Below are 17,864 nucleotides of genomic sequence, written 5' to 3' on the forward strand. Positions count from 1 at the left end.
TCTTTGAAGGAATTATATTGAGATCTTCAAAACACCATAAGCAAACCCAGATACTTCTCAAAATCCCCACTGACTCTTGCCCCTGTTTCTTTAACTATTCAACCTCTTTCTATTGGCTTGGTATTAGTAGTAAAACATATAGAAGTCTTTTGCATATTTAACCTCCACCTAGATGCAAGTTCATATTTATCTAGCATCTGCTCTACACATCTCCACTCCTTCATATTGAATTTACAAAAAACTATGCAGAGATGATTGATACTGGTTCCACCTTTTGCTAGAGATACTCCTTTTATAACACCCTTTCTTTTAGAGTTGTTAACCATGAAACCAAGCCCTTCTGCACATAACAAAAACAAGTAAGGAGATAGATGATCTCCTTATCTAAGACCCTTTGTAGGAATTATTTATCATTAGGCTGTCCATTCACTAATATTGAATATTGGATTAAGGACACACACTACATTATTTGGTCTATCCACTTCTCACCAAAGTCAATCTTCTTCATCACTACCTTCAAATACTCCCACTCAACTCTATCATAGGCCTTGGATATATCTGATTTTAGAGCCACACTGGGATTCTTGACCTTTTTGTCTTGTTTTCATCGTGTGTAGGGCTTCATATGTAAATATGATATTATTTGTAATGAGTCTTCCAGGAATGAAAATGTTCTGATTATGGAAAATGACTTCTAGCAGTACCATTTTTAATCTATTAGGTTGTATTAACTATAGTCTTTACAATGATTTTGTACAAAACATCATGTAAACTTATTGGCTGATAATCTCCAACTGACTAGGGTTTTTTTAACCTTTGGAATTAAGGCAATATAAGTTGAATTAATAGTGTGACGCCCCCAAATTCCGTTTGGGATTGGACGGACATTTGAAGTGTCGAGACATGCAACACAAGGTTACCTGCCCCCGTTCATGACATATAAGATGCAATAATCCTAACATGCATATAACATTATGCAATATTCGCAGCGGATAATTTTTTTCTTTAGCAATACTATGCACCAAATTAAAATATCCCAAATACTTAAAACATACTTCATATATAAAGATACATTGAATAACTAAGATCACAGAACTATTCCAAAATAGTTATGATTTAAAAGTACTGGAGATGCAACTCCATCGTACAAGTAGTAATTTAACTACTATATTAACTTTAACGACGCACCGTCGTTCAGTCGACTGTATCTAGTTGGTCAGCTCCTGATCTTCCTTCAGGTCCTGTAACAAGATCTACCATTCGGGGGGAATGGTAGTTGGGACTACCACAGTGAGATTTGATTACAAATCTCAGCAAGTTAACAAAAAACTTCCATACAGACTAATGATGCATGTATGACAGTAAAAGCATAAATGCATAATCAAATTCATAAGTAATTAAAGTATAACTTAGCGTACAACATAGCATAATTGACATAGCTTAAATTGAATCATGAACTAAACTTGACTTGACATGAATTTGATCTGAAACTTGACTTAGCATGAACTTGCTCTGAAACTTGAATTAACATGAAAAATACATACTCCACAGTTGTTGTGGCCCCATGTATTCTACGTGTAAATACATACTCCACAGTTGTTGTGGCCCCATGTATTCTACACAAACTTGACTTAACATTAAAAATACATACTCCACAGTTGTTGTGGCCCCATGTATTCTACGTGTAAATACATACTCCACAGTTGTTGTGGCCCCATGTATTCTACACAAACTTGATTTAACATTAAAAATACATACTCCACAGTTGTTGTGGCCCCATGTATTCTACGTGTAAATACATACTCCACAGTTATTGTGGCCCCATGTATTCTACACAAACTTGACTTAACATTAAAAATACATACTCCACAGTTGTTGTGGCCCCATGTATTCTACACAAACTTGACTTAACATGAAAAATACATACTCCACAGTTGTTGTGGCCCCATGTATTTTACGCATCACAATTGTAGTTAAATACATACTCCACAGTTGTTGTGGCCCCATGTATTCTACACATCATAATGTACTCAAGATGAAATGTGACTGGAATACGAAAGGACTGAAGTCCTGACGTAACATAACGTGACTTGAACATAACTTAGAATACATGACCAACTTGAGATAGAAACATTTCGTAACATGACATAACATATAATAGACAACATATTTAACATGACATACTTGCAACAGTGAATATTACATGACTTGACATACATGTAATAGATGGCATACTTAGCATGACGTACTTGTAAGGTACAGTAATACATGACAGAATATATTATGTAACAGATAAAAAAATTGATGACAGAATAAATTCTGTATAATAGACAATTACGTGATAACTTGGCATGGCATGACATATATGATAACACACATACATACACTGTAGTTCATTTATTTAGCACACATACACAGTAGACTGCTAGTAAGTTAAAAGCTAACTTACCTCGATCTCCGCGTTTCTTATAAAACTTCAAGTGCGATCACGAGGAACTGTAATTAGTAATTCTAAAAGTTAGAACTAAATCACTAATAATTTGAAATATGGAAAATACTAACTTAAAGAGTAAAATTTTTATTTTACTCTCTACATGTGAAAAAATGACTGTTTTACCCATAACTTAAGGATTTTGCATACTAACTCTAAAAGTTTCTAAAATTTACATTCCTCATGTAAATTTTATCCTAAACTTAAATATCAACTCAGAAAAATTTAAAACAAAACACAACTATGAAGAACACACTATGGTTGAAACATCCATAGGCCATTTCTCTTTATTTTTGTTGCAATTCCTTCCAACTTCAAAACTCATGCTTAAACCAAAATTTTGCAACAAACATCTTCCAATCCTAAGTTCAAAACCATACTTAAAACATCCATTTAGAAAAAGCTAATAATCAACACCAAACTTTTTTGTAAAATGATCCAAGCACTTGAATCACAAGTTTTGACATTAAATCAAAACATCTCCAAGAGTTTCAAAAAATCAAATCTTACTTCTAACATATTCATAATATCATCCTAACATCAACCATGCTTTAAATCATCAAACCAAAGTCACCAAAATCACAAAATAACATTTGGAGTTTTTGGTTTTACACTTAATCCAAAAACAGAAACTTTTTCCTCAACTAGTTTTGATAAATATCTTGATCTATGACTTATAAATATATGATCTTCAAACCAAACCATCACATGGTTTAAAAAGATGTCCTAAAACATATATAAGCTTCTAATTCAAGATCACATGGTTAGAAATTAACCAAAACATAAATTTAGCCAAGAATATCCACACTTTGGCTTGTTTGAATATCTCTTTGCATAAAATTTCATATCTTTGAAACTAACATCAAATATCTTCAAAATAATAATATAACATGTATATAAGATACTTAGGATCCTCCAATAAAATTATTAAAGTCATTAGAATAGGTTTAGACCACCAAAGAGTTAAACTTTCTCAAAACAGAAACTGTTTTTCTTCTTCCAGTTTCTAAGTTTCTAAATCTAAGTAAATCTTTCATCAAAACATTTAATCATGCAAAAATCTTCAACCAATAGTCACATATACATGTTAACAATACTCCATAAAAATTTCGGACCAATATCTATCCATTAGCTTGGTCAAAAACTCCAAACTATAACATATTCTCCAGTTTATCTCCCAGAATGACCTTTCTATAGTTTATACAATATTTGACTGACCAAATGATCTTCAAATGGGGCAAATAAGATATCCATGTAAACTAGACTCAAAAAGAAACAACTTATATGAAGGAGACTTTATGATAAAACACTTACAACAGCTTTGAAATGGGCGTGCAAAAGACCTCCTAAAAGCTGTCCGAGAGAGAGTGTTTGATAATCTTTTATTGGAAGGTGTAATTAGATAATTTCGTGGGGAGAGGTGGCTGGAGATAATTATGGATGAGATATGGAAGAGATGAGGCTGGAGTTGAGAGTTGAGTGTAGGTTTCTCCTACCCAAAATATCTATAAAAGATTATCTCATAATATTTTATCTAATAATATCTATAAAAATCAACTCAAAATATTTTTACCCAATAATATTCATGAAAATTACCTCAAGATATTTCTTTTTATCCAATAATATCTACAGTTTTAAACAGACGTTTTGACCGAAAATATGAAAAAATGTTATTGCGCCATAAGACTTTAAATAACCCTCCGAGTCTAATGGCACAAACCATAATACATTTTGACACTTCTAACTATCTCCAATAATCAAAAACACACTTCTGATACCATAGTAAATAATAACACTAACTATGTAATTAGACAAAAACCTATATGATTAATGGATTCGTGAAAACTTATGAGGTTTTCACGAGGTTCTTAAAGTTAATAGAAATTTCACAATTGAATTTCTAGCGGGCTGTTACAATCTCCCCTCCTAAAAAAAAGATTTCGTCCTCGAAATCGAAGTAAGTAAGAAATAACAAGTTAAGAAATATGTGTTGCTTACCAACCTGGTGTCTATCCCGTATATATTTACTTTTGAGATTATGTCATTCCTCAACTCTCTTATTTTAATCAACAATTATATTATACTTCTTTGCACAAGGTTGGCCAAGTTGTAACGACATACTCTCCAAACCTAAAACTTTAAGTAAATAATCTTCCGAAACTCTTCTTTAAAAAAGCATAGGTGATATACTTTAAATGTTCTTGTAAATACCATAGTTAGTAAAGAATTCATCAAAATTAAACCGTTAACCTCTCTCTTTTTAACAAAATCGGTGGCACTCTGTTTTAGACCAGACAACTCTGATCCGCGTGATTTTTATAGGTCTTCTGTAGTTGTCAGGCGCCGCATAGCTACGACACTACTTTGTTCTTCTGTAATTGTCAGGCACCGCAGCTATGATACTACATTGCTCTTGTCTCTTGTAGAGAAATGATTCACGAGAGGTGATTCGTCATAATTTTCTCTATAAAAGAATTATTCAGTTCATCTTCTTTCTCATCTCATCTTCTTCACTTTTCTGAAATTAATCTGCATTCTTACTCTGCAATCTCTTTCTGCTTACTCACTTTGCAATGGCTCAGCAATCTTCTCATTGCCAAAACATGAGGTATTCTGCACCTCGTTCCCCAGTTGTTTCTGCTTCTTCCATAGGTGCTATTATGCAATCAAATAATGATCTGACTAATAAGTCAGAAAATGAACTTATCTACGAGCTTGTGAGTCTCGGTACTCGATACTCATCAGCCATTGTTGCATATTCTCAGAGACTGCAATCCAGGACTGGTGGGGTTGACAAACTCCACGAGAGTATTTCTCTGCTTCAGAGGCTTCTTATGGAATCCAACATGAAGATAGAAGCAGTAAAGCGAGAGAACAGAGATTTAAAATCTTTGCTTAACTCTTCTTTTCGAGTGGCTACTCCTTTAGATAGGAGAGGCATGCAGATTTTTGAAGAGCAAGAACGTTTAAAGATTGAGGCAAAGAGCCTCAAATTTCTGTAATTTTGCTTTATGATAATAAAATAATACTTCACAAATATTCATATTTGTGTTTCTATCTTCTGGTATATGTTTTATGTACTCCATTTTATTTCTTTCAGGGATTTTCATATATATGACATGATCCAATGACTCATATAAATATGCATTTAATCATGCATATCCAAACTCTCAGTAATCTTCAAGTTAATAAAAACCTCAAGGAGTTCTACTGGTCTAGGACTAACTTACTTCTTTATAATCGCAACAATCAGTCATCTTCCTAGGTGGTACTTTGATAACTGACCAGTTAATAACTTAAACTTGAAACTCTCTCTCTTATGATTGTCATAACTCTTCTATCCATCATAAGTTATCAATTATTCTAACTCTAAATAATTTGTTCCTAATGTTCACATAAATCCTCAAGACCAATATTTTACTCTCCATATAATAGTCTTCAAAAGAAGATCGATCTATATATCCATAAAGATAGTGCTTTGCCAGAAATCATTTACTGGCGGTGTGGTAATACTATTATCATAAATGAATCCTACTAAGGCTAAAGCTTCTCCTAATCAAATTACTCTTCCAAACACAATTTCTATCGTATTTTTAGAATCAAAACAATTCTCCAAATATGTGGAATACCATTCATCAATCCTACATATCCTTTCTCATATTACTAAAATGTATTATATATCTACATTGGTATGAACAATAATACTTCTAATGAAAATTGTTACTCTTACCACTAGGGTAACAATTTAACTTCCAAGCTGAATTCTCAAGCACCACAATTAATAGAAACAATGACTCGTTTGAATCAAACAATGTACAATTTACCAACTCCAATGACTTGACCTACTCCAAAATAACAATAATGCAATACTACCATCAATTGCAATCAGATCAACGTTAACTATGTTTACCTCAACTAATTCTTCATCCATCGGGGAAATTCTGATCCTCTTGATTGTTATCTCCCTTAGGATTCCGAGGTATTCTATCACGAGTCATGTGTCCCTTCTTGAAACACACGAGCATATATATTAAAACCACATACTACCCTTCGTACCTTAAGAAATTCAAGCCTACTGACGACTAAAATTTCAAGCCTAATGTTTGGTGCATTTCCTAAGGACATGTGGATTTACTGCCCAGAGACGTATTGCTCTGATACCACCTTGTGACGCCCCCAAATTCCGTTTGGGATTGGACGGACATTTGAAGCGTCGAGACATGCAACACAAGGTTACCTGCCCCCGTTCATGACATATAAGATGCAATAATCCTAACATACATATAACATTATGCAATATTCACAGCGGATAATTTTTTTCTTTAGCAATACTATGCACCAAATTAAAATATCCCAAATACTTAAAACATACTTCATATATAAAGATACATTGAATAACTAAGATCACAGAACTATTCCAAAATAGTTATGATCTAAAAGTACTGGAGATGCAACTCCATCGTACAAGTAGTAATTTAACTACTATATTAACCTTAACGACGCACCGTCGTTCAGTCGACTGTATCTAGTTGGTCAGCTCCTGATCTTCCTTCAGGTCCTGTAACAAGATCTACCATTCGGGGGGAATGGTAGTTGGGACTACCACAGTGAGATTTGATTACAAATCTCAGTAAGTTAACAAAAAATTTCCATACAGACTAATGATGCATGTATGACAGTAAAAGCATAAATGCATAATCAAATTCATAAGTAATTAAAGTATAACTTAGCGTACAACATAGCATAATTGACATAGCTTAAATTGAATCATGAACTAAACTTGACTTGACATGAATTTGATCTGAAACTTGACTTAGCATGAACTTGTTCTGAAACTTGAATTAACATGAAAAATACATACTCCACAGTTGTTGTGGCCCCATGTATTCTACGTGTAAATACATACTCCACAGTTGTTGTGGCCCCATGTATTCTACACAAACTTGACTTAACATTAAAAATACATACTCCACAGTTGTTGTGGCCCCATGTATTCTACGTGTAAATACATACTCCACAGTTGTTGTGGCCCCATGTATTCTACACAAACTTGATTTAACATTAAAAATACATACTCCACAGTTGTTGTGGCCCCATGTATTCTACGTGTAAATACATACTCCACAGTTATTGTGGCCCCATGTATTCTACACAAACTTGACTTAACATTAAAAATACATACTCCACAGTTGTTGTGGCCCCATGTATTCTACACAAACTTGACTTAACATGAAAAATACATACTCCACAGTTGTTGTGGCCCCATGTATTTTACGCATCACAATTGTAGTTAAATACATACTCCACAGTTGTTGTGGCCCCATGTATTCTACACATCATAATGTACTCAAGATGAAATGTGACTGGAATACGAAAGGACTGAAGTCCTGACGTAACATAACGTGACTTGAACATAACTTAGAATACATGACCAACTTGAGATAGAAACATTTCGTAACATGACATAACATATAATAGACAACATATTTAACATGACATACTTGCAACAGTGAATATTACATGACTTGACATACATGTAATAGATGGCATACTTAGCATGACGTACTTGTAAGGTACAGTAATACATGACAGAATATATTATGTAACAGATAAAAAAATTGATGACAGAATAAATTCTGTATAATAGACAATTACGTGATAACTTGGCATGGCATGATATATATGATAACACACATACATACACTGTAGTTCCTTTATTTAGCACACATACACAGTAGACTGCTAGTAAGTTAAAAGCTAACTTACCTCGATCTCCGCGTTTCTTATAAAACTTCAAGTGCGATCACGAGGAACTGTAATTAGTAATTCTAAAAGTTAGAACTAAATCACTAATAATTTGAAATATGGAAAATACTAACTTAAAGAGTAAAATTTTTATTTTACTCTCTACATGTGAAAAAATGACTGTTTTACCCATAACTTAAGGATTTTGCATACTAACTCTAAAAGTTTCTAAAATTTACATTCCTCATGTAAATTTTATCCTAAACTTAAATATCAACTCAGAAAAATTTAAAACAAAACACAACTATGAAGAACACACTATGGTTGAAACATCCATAGGCCATTTCCCTTTATTTTTGTTGCAATTCCTTCCAACTTCAAAACTCATGCTTAAACCAAAATTTTGCAACAAACATCTTCCAATCCTAAGTTCAAAACCATACTTAAAACATCCATTTAGAAAAAGCTAATAATCAACACCAAACTTTTTTGTAAAAAGATCCAAGCACTTGAATCACAAGTTTTGACATTAAATCAAAACATCTCCAAGAGTTTCAAAAAATCAAATCTTACTTCTAACATATTCATAATATCATCCTAACATCAACCATGCTTTAAATCATCAAACCAAAGTCACCAAAATCACAAAATAACATTTGAAGTTTTTGGTTTTACACTTAATCCAAAAACAGAAACTTTTTCCTCAACTAGTTTTGATAAATATCTTGATCTATGACTTATAAATATATGATCTTCAAACCAAACCATCACATGGTTTAAAAAGATGTCCTAAAACATATATAAGCTTCTAATTCAAGATCACATGGTTAGAAATTAACCAAAACATAAATTTAGCCAAGAATATCCACACTTTGGCTTGTTTGAATATCTCTTTGCATAAAATTTCATATCTTTGAAACTAACATCAAATATCTTCAAAATAATAATATAACATGTATATAAGATACTTAGGATCCTCCAATAAAATTATTAAAGTCATTAGAATAGGTTTAGACCACCAAAGAGTTAAACTTTCTCAAAACAGAAACTGTTTTTCTTCTTCCAGTTTCTAAGTTTCTAAATCTAAGTAAATCTTTCATCAAAACCTTTAATCATGCAAAAATCCTCAACCAATAGTCACATATACATGTTAACAATACTCCATAAAAATTTCGGACCAATATCTATCCATTAGCTTGGTCAAAAACTCCAAACTATAACATATTCTCCAGTTTATCTCCCAGAATGACCTTTCTATAGTTTATAGAATATTTGACTGACCAAATGATCTTCAAATGGGGCAAATAAGATATCCATGTAAACTAGACTCAAAAAGAAACAACTTATATGAATGAGACTTTATGATAAAACACTTACAACAGCGTCGAAATGGGCGTGCAAAAGACCTCCTAAAAGCTGTCCGAGAGAGAGTGTTTGATAATCTTTTATTGGAAGGTGTAATTAGATAATTTCGTGGGGAGAGGTGGCTGGAGATAATTATGGATGAGATATGGAAGAGATGAGGCTGGAGTTGAGAGTTGAGTGTAGGTTTCTCCTACCCAAAATATCTATAAAAGATTATCTCATAATATTTTATCTAATAATATCTATAAAAATCAACTCAAAATATTTTTACCCAATAATATTCATGAAAATTACCTCAAGATATTTCTTTTTATCCAATAATATCTACAGTTTTAAACAGACGTTTTGACCGAAAATATGAAAAAATGTTATTGCGCCATAAGACTTTAAATAACCCTCCGAGTCTAATGGCACAAACCATAATACATTTTGACACTTCTAACTATCTCCAATAATCAAAAACACACTTCTGATACCATAGTAAATAATAACACTAACTATGTAATTAGACAAAAACCTATATGATTAATGGATTCGTGAAAACTTATGAGGTTTTCACGAGGTTCTTAAAGTTAATAGAAATTTCACAATTGAATTTCTAACGGGCTGTTACAAATAGCATTGTCTAATTGTCCACCATTCAAGAAATTTACAATTGCTGTACTAATCTCATCACCTACTCGGCCCCAATATGACTCATAGAAACTTTAAAGGGATCATCTTGTTCAATGCTTCCTCCACTTCCATCCTAGTGTAGTCTTTCTGTAAGCACTCATTCATCTCATCCGTTACTCTTCGTTCCAAATGAAGTAAACATCCCTCTATTGTCTTTGGTGTAGTATTGATTGACTAGTATACTCCCTTATAATGATCTTGGAAAGCCTTTTGGATCTCCACCTGATTTGTTGTAAGAGTAGACTAAGAATCCCTCACTTGTAGAATTTGCTTTTCTTCCTTATCTGAGTAGCACATACATGGAACTTTCTAGTGTTTCTATCCCCATGTTGATACAAGGTTCTCTTAGCCCTCTGCCTCCATTTAATATCTTATTGTTCTAGTAAACTTCCAACTTCATATTGTAATCTATCAACTCGATATTTTGTGGCCCTTCATTTTCTTGCAGTCTTTTGATCTTTTCTGACTTTTTTCTAATCCACTTTTCATCAACTGGAAGTCTCCTTTTACTCCAACTAGCTATAGTCTTACTACACTTGTTAAGTTTAAGTTGAACTCTTTACATGGGGTATATAGATGAGAGACCTAGGCTCCATTCCTTATCAATAATTTTTCTACGCTCATCATCTTTTACATCTATCTTCAAATCTAAACATTTGCCTTCTTCTATGTTGCCTTATTTCCTTATTACTCATTGACAATATTATCAATTTATTATATGAGCATCTAGCTACCATACTTACAACCCTAAAATCTGTATATAGTTCTTTCCAGGAAAGGTTGAACACTGCCCTATCCAATCTTTCATTGATGAAACTTTCATCTGCATGCTTGTTACTCCACATAAAAAATATCTCCTTTATACTCTAGATCATGCAATTGATTTTCTTCTAAAGCAATCCTAAATGAATCCCTTTGATTTTCTAGTTTATCTCTGCCCCCTCTCTTCTTAGTATAAACTAGAATCTCGTTAAAATTTCCAATTATGCACCATAGAATGTTCTCTGGATTAAGTCTAGACAACAAGTACCATGACATTTTCCTTTTAATCACTTTTGGATGATCATAAAATCCAGTTAGAAGCCATCTAACTCTCTGCCTCTCTTTAATAATCCAACCATTAACATGTCTAAAGGAAAAATTGTGAACTTCAAAACTAATTTTTGTCTTCCACATAATAGCTAAACCCCCACTTCTTCCTAATGGGTCAATCCCAAAAAATTGTCATAGCCTAATTTCCTCCCTAAAGAATTGGAGGGCCTTTAAGGAGTGTTTCCATAAAAAAGACCACCTTGGAACACTTTTCCTTTACCATTTGATAAAAATCATGAACTATCCAAGAGTTCCTAAGACCTGGCTCTTGGAAGGGCTAGCTAGCAACCTCCACTGATTTCTTTACTACCCCAAAACCTTTTTTCCTAATTCAGTCTTTGATCTTTTCCCCATCTCTCTTTCCAAGTTTTCATTAGACAAAGACAACCAGAAATGTTTTTTGATAGTAGATAAAAGAGAAGATCAGCCTTGTTTGGTTACACAGATGAGATGAGATGAGATGAGATAAGATGAGATAAAAGTTAAAAGTTGAATAAAATATTATTAGAATATAATTTTTTAATATAATTTTTGTTTTAAAATTTAAAAAGTTAAATTGTTTATTATATTTTGTGTGAAAATTTAAAAAATTTGTAATGATGAAATGAGATGATTTGAACTGTGTAACTAAATCAGGCAAAATTGAGCTTCTTCTGAGGTTGAGCATATGATTGAAAATTGTCCTCTGGATCAGCTATGTTCAAAGGCCATTTCTTTAGGCAACAGCTCACCGAAGGGCAGTGTGACTCTCCTCTCTCTAAAAAGAAACTCTCTCCCTTCTCTATAAATTCTCCCAAACTCCAAATCCAGCGAAAGGGGGTGGGAGATTCGGCTCCCCCCTTCTTTCCTTCCCCTCGCTTCTCCTCTGTCCAATTTCTTTTCTATGTAGTGTTTTTTGTGTTTTTCAGGCAAATAAGGGAGGATTGTTGATCGGTTCTTTCTAGCCACTGACCTTCAACACGTGCCCCACCTAGATGTGCCCAGTTGTCTATCTTCAAGACTAAAGAAAGTGACGCCAATCAGAGTGGATCGTAGCCCGCGCGTGCGAGAGGAAGTTTAGGATCTCATCAGCGTGTGGCCCTCATGCGCCACCGAGGAGCCTTTTGTTGATGCAACACTTGGTTTTTTTGGAACCTTTGACTCCGGGACTTCAGAGATTGACCGTCAACTTTCCTTTAAGAGTGGTGTATGTCTTACACGTGCCATTGCCACCGTTTTTGTGTTTTGTTCCTCCGCTTCCATACTGTTTTCTTGTTCTCTTTTCTTCATGTTTGACCATAGTGAGATGATGAGCTGCTAGATTGGACTCAATCTATGGCAAGAGCTGGTCAAGAGTGGTAGGTGATGCTACGGCCGGCCTGAGTAGTGGAGCTATTGTTCATGCGCGAGCTAGGTGCTCGTGTTCTCTGAGCTCGTGACGCTGATGCTTGCAGTGAGCGTGCCATCTGGGCTTATGCTGGTACTTGTGGTTTTGTTGCTTTTGTTATATTTTGTATTGTAATTTTTTGCTATATAGTTATTAATAAAGAATAAATATGCTATTAGACTTATTATCCATAATAATAGTGTCCCATACTTCACATTTCTGAGATGATAGAGGGGCTATTCAGTTTTATTTATACAAATTCATAGGCCCATTCACCTAGAATTCGAATGAATCTCGATTTCAGGTTGTGTCCAATTATATACATTATTTTAAATTCAACTTATAAATAAATGAAATAAGAAAATGAAAAAAAAAATAATTTTCTGATTTCATATGTATACGAAAAATCGAAATATCGTAAATATAGGGTCATATAGCTCATGAAACATAAAAATATTATAAAAAGCTAAAAGTTGCACCAGCACCTATCCTAGTGATGTCTTTCGAAAAGTTGGAAACCCACCAATAACGACGAAAGATAATGCCTTCTTGTTGCTGCTTGCCTTAAAAGCTTGGTTACCTTGGTATTCACGACCTTTAGACTCCGATCCCCACACTGGAACACGAAATAGACCTATCAACAACTTTTCATGATCAACATTAAATACAAAATAACGAAATAAGGCTAGTGATCACTTTATTGCCCAAGTCTTCCATCTTTTTACAATCTATTACAATAATTCGAATCAAACTTGGATTAAGTATATCAATGATTGGGGTTTTGTCTGTTTAAAAAAAAAAAAAATTAGGATACAGAAATTCGAGTTTTGGATTTAAAATATGGATACGATGTACCCAAATTTTAATGTGAGTACCAATTTGGATTTGTTAGGAGTCGAAACCTCAGGTTTCGGATTGAGCCCCAAAATAAAAATAAAAAATCTAATTTGAATGATAAACTTACTTTAAAATTATATTCAATATTATTTATATATTTTAGTTTTATGAATGTGAATACCCTAAAAAAATACTTCAAATTGTAAAAGATTTTAAAAAATATTCTTTTAATAAGTTAGTAAAAAGAATAAGATCCATTATAAAAACATTTGAAACTAACACTTATAATTAAATAATATCTTACCCACTATATTTTTCTCTTATTTTTATTCAATTAATACCATTCAATGTATTCATTACTTTGAAATCAACTCATATGTTTAAGAATAATAGGAATTAAATAAATATAAAATAAATTAATAATATTTCATCGTTACAAGACCAAAGCATATTGTTAGAAATTAGATTATGTCACGTTTTTTTTAATGACAATGACAAGACGGTGGGTCCTTTTATTTAGAAAAATGGACTAGAAAAATTGTCACAGTCTTGGATTTATGCTTCACGGGTGATTTTCCATCAAACTGATTTGAATTGTCACCCACTACAATTATTCATTGCCACGTGTACGTTTCTCGGCCAACTCCAAACTATTAAACAATTGTTTTTTTAACAAAAAGTAGTTGGCAAGTGTACGTTTATCAATCACCCTTTTATTTATTTATTTAAAGCCTAAAACAACGGGTGTAAGATAGTGTAATAAAAAATTAAAAAATTAAAATATGCATATAATATATAAAAAAAGAGAAATATTTTAATTATAAAAAAATTATATAAAAATAAATTTATAAATTAACGTAATTTAACGAATTTTTTAAATTATAAAATTATTTTTAAAATAAAATAAATTTAATAAATTACATAAAATTATATCAAACTGATAAATTTATTTTTATATAATTTACTTATATATGTAACAGCTATAATAACAAAAACTCTTGTCACATCACGTCTTTTGTTATTTAAAAAGATGACTTAGATTAAATATCAAATTTAAACACAAAGTTAATTTCTCGCTGATAACAATAAAGAAAGAAAAAATCTTCTTGTAAATAAAATTTGTGTATCAATTCCCACATTGATATTAATATTTGAAATATATGTTTAATAAAATAATGTGAATTAAAGACAAAAATAATTTTTATGAAAATGATATTTTCTTCTTTTCTCAATTTTTTTTTATATTTTCTTAAATAAAAAAAAATCATTAGTGTGCGAATTGGTGCATGAACTTGCTTGTACAATTCAGAAAGAAATGAGTTTCAAACAAAGTATTTTTGTTAGTATTTAGGTAGGTTTGGATAGTGAGATGATAATTTTTAATTTTAGATAAAAGTTTAAAATATAAATTTTTAGTATTATTATTACTTTGAAATTTGAAAAAATTAAATTGTTTATTATATTTTATGTGAAAGCTTGAAAAAGTTGTAATAATGAGATGAGATGAAAATTTTATATCTCATCCCACTTGACAAACCTGCCCCAATGACTTAATTTTGGTAAAAATTTTATTTTTTTTTTCACAAAAAAAAAAAATATGGAGAGTTGCTGTTTATTCCTAAATAATTTTTTATAATTATTTTATTCTAACTAATAAAACATTTTTTTTCTATTATCTACACATTTTCTCATGTTTATATTTATTATAGTAATTTGAAAAAAATGTCACCATTTAGATTGTTGATGCCTAAAATTTGCATCACAGATCGGAAGGGAGGAATGATTCATCCCCAGCTCACGATGGTAATTCGAGTTTCAATATGGTGCTCTTTAAGTTCATCAATGACCTAAATAATAAATAAGCGAATAAAAATAAATATAGAAAGACATATGGATTTATGCAGTTCGACATAAAGCATACATCTACGGGTTGTTTAGGGGTAAAATTCACTATAATGAGTGATTTTACAATCTCTTATGACCTCACATATCTCATAATATAATAGAGAAATTTAGTCTAAACGTAAAAAAGTTGTGATAAGTCTAGATATAAGGAACTTCTGTGAAGAGATTTTGTAGAGAGTACTTATCTTCCAAGTTTGTGGAGAGTCTCTGGCATGTATAGAGTAATTGGGTTCAACTTACCTTGTGAAGTATTTTTTTTTTAAAAGTTTGAGTCTCTTACATTTTTAGAGTCTAAGTCCTTTTTTTAGGAGTCTGCGTCAATTTGTCCTATCTCTTTTTGGTTTTATACATTCACTTAATTTTCGATCTTATCCTGAAACTAAATTATAAGTTGTTGATTTGACCTCTACAGAGATGTTCCCATTTTTTTTTTTTAAAAAAACAAATTGACCATTTATGCAAATGTGATTTTATATAAATATTATTGTTATGAAAGCACCAATTTTAAAAGTATTATGGTTTAGAGAGATAAGTAGTTAAAAAAAAAAATCTATTTACATTTACTTTTGTATATTCTTTATGCGTTTTATTAATGTGATCGGTTGTGTTACTCTTTTTAATATTCTCTCATAATTTTATGAAGATTTTAAATCATAATTTTTATTTTGGTATATGCTTAAACTTTTTAATTCAAACTTCATATAATTTTTTTTGTCGTTATGATTTTTATGAAATACCAATTTTTTTTTTAAGTTCTCAATTATTTTTTATTTCTTACTCTTTAATCACTTTTTTTTTTTTGTTATTTATTCTCATTTTGTTAGTGGCGTTCCTTAAAAAAAAAAAAAAAAAAAAAAAAAAAAATCCAGTTGAACTATTTAATTCAACTTAAAATATCTTATCCCCCTAAGAATTAATCCTGGTTTTTTCCTATTTACAATGATATGTTTGGCAACAGGAGAAGTCATATTTGGGATAATATTTTTTATTCTGAGATTTGCATTATTAAATGATATGGGAGCATTTGTGTGAAGATTCTAACTTTTTAGGTCACTAAAAGCAGTAACCAAGAAAACTATCACCTACTTTGGAATCAATTAATTAAAGGATAAAGTTGTTCACTACACCTATCCTTACTTTTCCTACAAAATCAGGAAAATTCGTCCTCTCTAATGACATGTATACTTATAATAATGAAAAGAAGTAAATATCTCATATCATATAATCATTATATATATTTTTTAAATTTTTTATATAAAATATAATAAATAATTCAATTTTTTTAAATATCAAAACAAATCTAATATTAAAAAATAATATTCTAATAATATTTTATTTAACTTTCAACTTCTCATCTCATCTTATATGTGTAATCAAACAAGACTAACTATCCTACCCTTGGACATGGAATTGGTGGTAGCTTAAAATGTAAGTAATGTTGGATAGAAATCCTAAATAGACAAGTTCTGTACAAGTCCTTTATAAAAAAGTGAATCATACTAAAAAAGAATACTAAAAACCAGGCCTGCCCAGTGCGTATGCAGGAGCAAGCCAGCCTGCACGTTAGGCCTATCACATGAGTAGGCCACCTGTCTAGCCAGAATGCCCAGCAGGCAGACCCACCTGGTCGGCCAGCATGCCCAGTAGCTTGACCAGCACGTAGGCCATCCCTGCTACCCATCAACCATGCGGCCTGACCAGCCCAACCAGCCAGCGCGCCCATGGCACCAGCCATGCGGCCAGACCAAGACTAGCCATGCGGCACTAGCACATAGGCCATCTGTGCTGCCCAACCAGCCATGTGGCCTGACCAGCCCAACTAGCCAGCGCGCCCATGGCACCAGCCATGCAGCCTGACCAAGACTAGCCAGCCAATGCCCATGGCTCATGCCATGGGTCATTTTCAGCACGGGCTAGCACCAAGGCAAGCTGTGGGCTCCCATGGGCCCCACGACCAGAATTAATTTATTATTTAATTATTTTATGTTATTTCTTATTCTACTACTATTAGGAGTTATTTCCTTATTCAAGTATTATTAAGAGTCTCCACATTGTAAGCCTATAAAAAGGTCACCCTAACTCCATTTTTATCATCTTTTGACAAATTCTTTTGTGGACGGTTTATTTGTTCTTGAGATTTCATTCGGTGCTTGGCACTTGAGCTATTTGGGTGTAACCCGTGTGAATCCCAAATAGAGATTTAACACCTTGATATTTGTAGATGGATGTTGTTTCAATTATCAATCTTATGAGCAAGTTTGTTTCTCTTTTCCTTTATTGAGTTACAATCTTGTTATTTATTTGTTTCTCTTTTCCTTTATTGAGTTACAATCTTGTTATTTATTTGTTTTTTGCATTATTCTTATTGCAATTTCCATTATTCAACAT

Source organism: Carya illinoinensis, chromosome 8 (genome assembly GCF_018687715.1).
Source record: "Carya illinoinensis cultivar Pawnee chromosome 8, C.illinoinensisPawnee_v1, whole genome shotgun sequence".
NCBI classification, from domain to species: Eukaryota; Viridiplantae; Streptophyta; class Magnoliopsida; order Fagales; family Juglandaceae; genus Carya; species Carya illinoinensis.